Source organism: Anas acuta, chromosome 9 (genome assembly GCF_963932015.1).
Source record: "Anas acuta chromosome 9, bAnaAcu1.1, whole genome shotgun sequence".
NCBI classification, from domain to species: domain Eukaryota; kingdom Metazoa; phylum Chordata; class Aves; order Anseriformes; family Anatidae; genus Anas; species Anas acuta.
In genome coordinates this window covers 13,911,162-13,917,262 of record NC_088987.1, presented here as the reverse complement: position 1 = coordinate 13,917,262, position 6,101 = coordinate 13,911,162, and the positions used below count along the sequence as shown (strand labels likewise).

The window sequence follows — 6,101 nt, the reverse complement described above, 5'->3', positions numbered from 1 at the left end:
AGGCAGTGAACAAGGCCTCTGAGAAATAACAGGTGTGGTTTTGAAGTCACAATGTTTTAACCCTGTCTTGGGTTAGGTTCTCTTTGTTTATCATCATGACTTTTGACCTTAGGGAATTCATCTTATCAGGCCTTTCTCTGTGGGTGAGAAACTTCATATTTATTTTATCAGTTTAAGTGAAAGCTGAGATTCAGCAGCAATCACTTGATTCCAGTTGCTGAAGCTTTAAACAAAGCATCAAAAGTTGCAAAAGTTGCAGTAAGATTGTGTTAGGTGTGAGTACTGGGAACGGAAACCTTGCAGTAAATAGGTCGGTCGATTGCTGTGGTATTGTCAGCATGCTGCTCATTAACTGCACTGTGGAAAGGCTCTTAGTTCTTTAAGCAAGTGTTGACTAGTACTAGCACTGATCACTATCTGCAGTCTGTCTCCTGTGTGTTGCCAACCAAGTGATCTATTTTTAACCCTTAAAATTCTGTTGTTGTTGGTTTTTCTGCCAAGTACCTCCCCTCCTTCCTTTTTCTGTTTGTTTTTATAGGGCTGCCTGGTGTTTACAGAATCCCTTGCTCAGGGATTAATCTGCAAACGTAGGAGCTTGTTTCAGTATTTGGACAAGAACCAGGGCAGCACTGAGGTGAAGTTGTGTTTTTGCAAGTAGAAGAGAACACATCATCCGGGAGCTGCTTGCCCGAGCCGTTCCATCACACAAGTCTGCAGCAGCAACATGTTATTTAGTCCTGGGGCAAATCCAGGTTGTTACTTCTTGGTAGCAGCTTCCAAAAACATGCTTCTTTTTGGCCTTTAGAAACTTGTTCTGGCTGCACTCCTACTGTTTTCATTAAATAATTACCTGCTAGCTAAAAGAACCACCTAATGTGGTAAGAGCTGAAGGCTTGTCTGTTCTTGAGGTGTTTGTCTATTGTCTTTGGTTTACACATATTGAATTACCTGTGTTGATTCTATGCCAGCTTGAGAAAACTGGTTGGAATTACTGGCTAGATAACGTGTTCATGACTTCTTTTGCATAGTAAGTTTACAGAGCTATGTAACATCACAGATTACTGCTGGTGTGTATGTGTCTGGTTTTTGTACATGCTTCACCAGCTATATACAGAGACTACTTTGTGTCCTGTGCTGATCTTCTTACCTTTGCATCCTCTGTTGCCCATTGATCATGCTTTTTGCTTGACCTGCAGCCAACACCAGACAGAATTCAGCTGTCTGCTGAAAGCAGCATCTCATCGCTGTGGCATTTCAGTACTGTAAAGCTGGACTGTGCCAGGTGTATCTGCCTAGACTGGCCAGGAATCCTGGTTCCCATCTTGGAAAGTGAAAGATTCAGGGAGTCCCTGGGAAGAGGCATTTCTGTAAGGATCGACATGGGGCTATGATAAAAAAGAGAGACAGAAGTCACATCTGGGACACTCACCATGAATGAATCAACAGCAAGGAGCTGAGACACTCTTAAAGCAAAGGCAGAAACATAGAAGCAGCTTCCTGACAAATCTTGCTATGTGTTTTGCTTCTCACAGTCCCTGTACAGAGACTTGATGAACTTAGCAAGCCTGAGAGGGACCAAGAGGAAAGAGGCACGTGTCTCAATGCCACCCAGCAACATATTGGCAGCTGCATCTTCAGATCTTAGCATACTTCCTAATCGATGTGGGAGGGAGCATTCTTTCATCTGAGGTTGCCCGTTGAAAGGAACCAGCCTCCAACACGAGCAGGAAACAACAGCAGAAGAGGAATCTTGGGAAGCTGGAGAGTCCTATCTGAAGTCCCAGCACTGTAATCACTTCCACTGTGCTGCCCAATAAATACCGCAGAAAAAGCCTACAATGCACAGGACCCTTTTGGGGGCACAGAGCCATTGGGAATACTGACTGCTTAATGCAGAGGTGGTTCCTGTTTGTGGAAGCAGAGATGAGAACTGCACACATGCCAGGGTTCATCTAACCAGGCCCTATTTTCCAGCACAGTGCAAAGTAAGATCGCCCAGGCCTGAGATAATCTTATCAACCCTGGAAAGTTGCTGGATTCTTTGTTTGTATTTCCAGTACATTGGGATAATGTTCACTACCTTAAAATAACATCCTTATTTTAGCTATCAGGAAATAAATGTGATTTTTTTTTTAATGTGATTTTTTTTTTTAATATATATACAAAATTTGTGGACCTAATTTTCTATAAACTGCAAGCTGGCATCTTTGTTTTGATCACACTTGTCCTCCCTCTTCTGTACCAGCATCACCTTCCATTTCAAAACCCCCTCCTTGAGCCTTCTCATATTCCTGCCTCTGGGCATGTGCAATTGTTCCAAGTTAGCAAATCGTCCTTGTATTTTATGTCACTGGGATGTTTCTGCAATAACCGCTGCGTCAATTTTTTGTTTTCCTAGAAACAGCGTGGTGGACAGGCATTGTGTTAAGGATGAGTGACACCAAACTGTGCTATCGCCTTGCATAGAGGAGAGGTTCCAGTAGAGCCAAACAGTAAATGCCAGTTTATTTGGACTTACTACTCTGGTTGTTGTCCTAATCATATTGTTCCCCTGTGTGTTATTGGCTATAGAGGTCCTTAACCCACATGTATAGATGGGCCAGTAAAACTTGAGAAATCTTTTATGCCCTTCTCACAGGCTTTTGAGGGAGTGGTAGAGGAAGACTACTATTAAATAAAGTGCTTATTCTGTTTGAAGAAGCTGAACTGCGGTCTGGGGGTGCAGTGTGGTCACTCCCAAAGCTGCAGGCAGAACAAGCTGAGACACCATTTAACACTGTATTTTAAGACCTTAAAGCCCAAGATGAGGTGCACCTAAATGAAACTGGAAGGACTGGAGACTAGGAATGGGGCTGAATGTAAGACTCAAAAGAAATGCAGTAGGTGTGGGCTATGGGAGCTGATGAGTGCTGTTGCCAGCCTTCCTCATTCACAATAGTCTTTTCCTTCTCCATGGAAGAAGGATATTCTTTCCTCAACACCTTACACTACTACAGGTTTTTAATGAGAACAGGAAAGCCCTTCCTCTTTTCACTCTCAAGAATTTAGTCTTTGAAACAGAAAAGCAGCAATTATTTCCATTCCCTGTTTTATGCAAACGGGGAAAGAAATGTGATTCTTCTAGTTAGTTTCTCACTAAAAGAGAGGAAAATATCCCATTTGCTCTTAACTTAGTCCTGAACTGCTCTCGAAAAGATTTTGCCAGCGTTACTCACAAAGAGGTTTTGTCATCAAACTCCCTCCTGCTTTAGTTTATGTAAGTAACAAGATGCTTGGGTCACTTGTCTAATGCTGGCTGCTATGCCGCCCATTTGAATTTAAAAGCATCTTCTCTGTATTATTAGTTAATGGCCATTTATGCTCAAATAATTCTCCCTCTAAGTAAATTACACCTTTGCTCTCTGTAAGTGGTCACAAGGGACGGTACCCATTAGAGAAGAAGTAGAGGCTTGTGGTGCTCGGTGACATTTCAATCTCCTATTCCTTGGGCACCTCCATCTTCTGCTACAGACAGGCTCTGGTGTTCAGAGTGCCCAGGTAAGAAACCCAGCCCTGGAAGGAAGAAACAGTGATATGGTTCAGGCACTCGTGTCACAGCTTGATGAAAACATGATCACAACAGTACCACTTGAAATGAAGGGAAGCTGTTGTGAATAGCAAGGGCTGGGAAATGCATGAAACTGCCACTGACAGTGGGTTACACGGAGGGCTGTGCTACAGCGTGTGCTTGATGTCGATGAGGTAAGGACATCGGTTGGGCTGAAACTGCAGTTCTTGAGTCTATTCATAGAGTATGTGAAGTGGCCTGGTGAAATGCTGAAGGTGTGACCCCAGAGCATGGGAAATAAACCCAGTTTCAGGTTTTGTTGAAGTCTGAAGCAGTGCTGGCTTTATTTTTCATTAAGACTTGTCGATCGCAGCCAGTTCTGTGTGCTCATACCTAACTGATGAGTTCACACTGGACTGGAGCTCACACTAAGGAGTGAAGCTCCAGAGCTGTGACTGAATTTTGCTTTGGTTTTATGACTGCCCGAAGCTTGGAAGTGCTGGCCCCAGAATCGGTGTGGTCCTTACATTCTTCACGATGGATTTCTGCTAGTTTGTACCACAGATTTCTTCTTCAGGTTGTAAAAGCTCTCGACCTACTATTTGGGAAGATCTTAAGAGGAAAAGCCAGTGTGCTGGTCTGTGTGCTCTGTGGGCATAGAAAAGCAGCCTGTCCTTCCTAGCCTCACACTGCTTTGTTCCCCTCTCTGCAGGGCTAAAAGGATAGCAGACTGGAAACCCTCATGGACCCAAAGCAAAAAAACAGTGTTCAAGTGAAGCCAGATCTAAATGTGATGAAGCCAAATGAGATTTTTTGCCACAGACAGTAACAGAGGAAGGGTGCGGGACACCTTACAAAAGGGAGCTGCCATTTTGTGTGATGCTCACAGCAGCTCACAGAATTCATTTCTTTTGACCCCTGTCCAAGGTGGTTCCCACTGCTGGCTGATGAGGTGCCTCTTACAAGTTTCTCTCATTATCCAAAAAATAGGATGGTATTGCCAACTATTACTACTGTTGGAACACAAGGGTTTTTCAGTGGAAAACCAAAATTTGTGTAATTAATTCTTGGGTCTCATTTTCTGACATAATGAAGGGCAGAATCAGTCAGCTGCCTGGCAGCCACCTGCTGAAAGAAGCAGAAATTTACATATTTTCCATAGATAAATATATAAATGTTGGTCAAAGTGCAATTTGACTTAGTGCACCCCGACATGTGCTGTCCTGTACAAAATCAGTGTATATATTTGTCTTGTTTCCAGTTATTTTTTAACCCCAGAGCTATTTTGTTTAGCTTACAGTTGCGGTTTACACTTTCAGCTTGATGGTGAGAAAAATGGTGAAGGCTTGATGAACTTGAGCATGAGCTCAAAAATATCAATTACAGCACTCAGCTAGTTCCGCATTGCTCTTATAGCAGCTGAAGTTTCATTTCAGCAAGTTTTAAAATACTGTTAATTATTTTATTTTATTTTATTTTATTTTATTTTATTTTATTTTATTTTATTTTATTTTATTTTATTTTATTTTATTTTATTTTATTTTATTTTATTTTATTTTATTTTATTTTTTGCAATTTGCAAGAAATCTCAATGTCTGTTAAACTGGTCTTCAGGCAGTGTTATCAGACAGCTTTCAAGACAATTCAGCAGTAGTTCTGCACAGGAGGGCTCTGTAGCCCCCTTCATCCCTTCCCAGCTTCCAGGTACCTGCAGCCAGTGGGGGAACTGAGATGCCAGACTGCTGGCAGAGTAGCTGAGCTGACAGAAAAAAAACCAGCAGCCTGAGCAGGGATTCTGCTATAGAAATGCACAACCAGGTAATTATTACCAGTAGCAAACATTGTTACTGCATTTTACATAATGGAATTATGAATGAGCTAAAGTTAGAAATGGTGTAGGTGAATTGTTAATATCCTTATGCAAATATAGATGCTGCACGAAGTACGGTGATCTAAAACACACAAAGCAGAAGTGCTGAAGTTGTAGGATGTGCTGACAAGGAAAGCAAATTATCCGAGCATCGAGCTGCCTGCGTGCTGGATTGGACAGTGCTACACTTAGCAGCCTGCACATTTGTTAGTTGTTTTTAAAGCCGGTGCGAGTGATCTGAGTTTAATCCGGATCATGGTTTAATCCAGATCTGGGTTTAATCCAGGTCACTAGCCGCAGCCTTCTGTCTGGGAGCACAGCACATTCCAGGCAGCGTGGCCAGAGAGGAGCACCCCAATTTCCTGGCCCCGTGCGGCACAAACCAGCAGTCCCCCCTTGCCAGGAGAGGTGTGGGGCAAGGTGTGCCTGTGGGAGCTCACGGGCTGCTGGCTGGCAGGGCCCACGTACCCGGCGAGCCTGTCGCGTGGTGGCTGCAGGCCTCGAGGGCTCGCAGGAGCTGGGCCTCGGGAGACGCTACAAGAGCTATCCGGGGCTGTGCGACACACCAGGGAAGCCGCTGGAATGTAGGGCATTGGGACAGCTGCACGAGGCCAGGCCAGCGGCTCGGGCAGGCTGCAAGGCTTTGGTTTGGAAACCATGACAGATACTTGTGCTGGCTGCTGT

The 6,101-nt window shown here is 43.8% G+C and overlaps 1 protein-coding gene across 1 annotated transcript in view; it reads right to left on the bottom strand.

Moving 5' to 3' along the window:
- The window catches only part of PLEKHB2 (pleckstrin homology domain containing B2), a 367,257-nt gene that overhangs the window by 359,354 nt on the left and 1,802 nt on the right, over window positions 1-6,101 (bottom strand). The window lies entirely within an intron of this gene.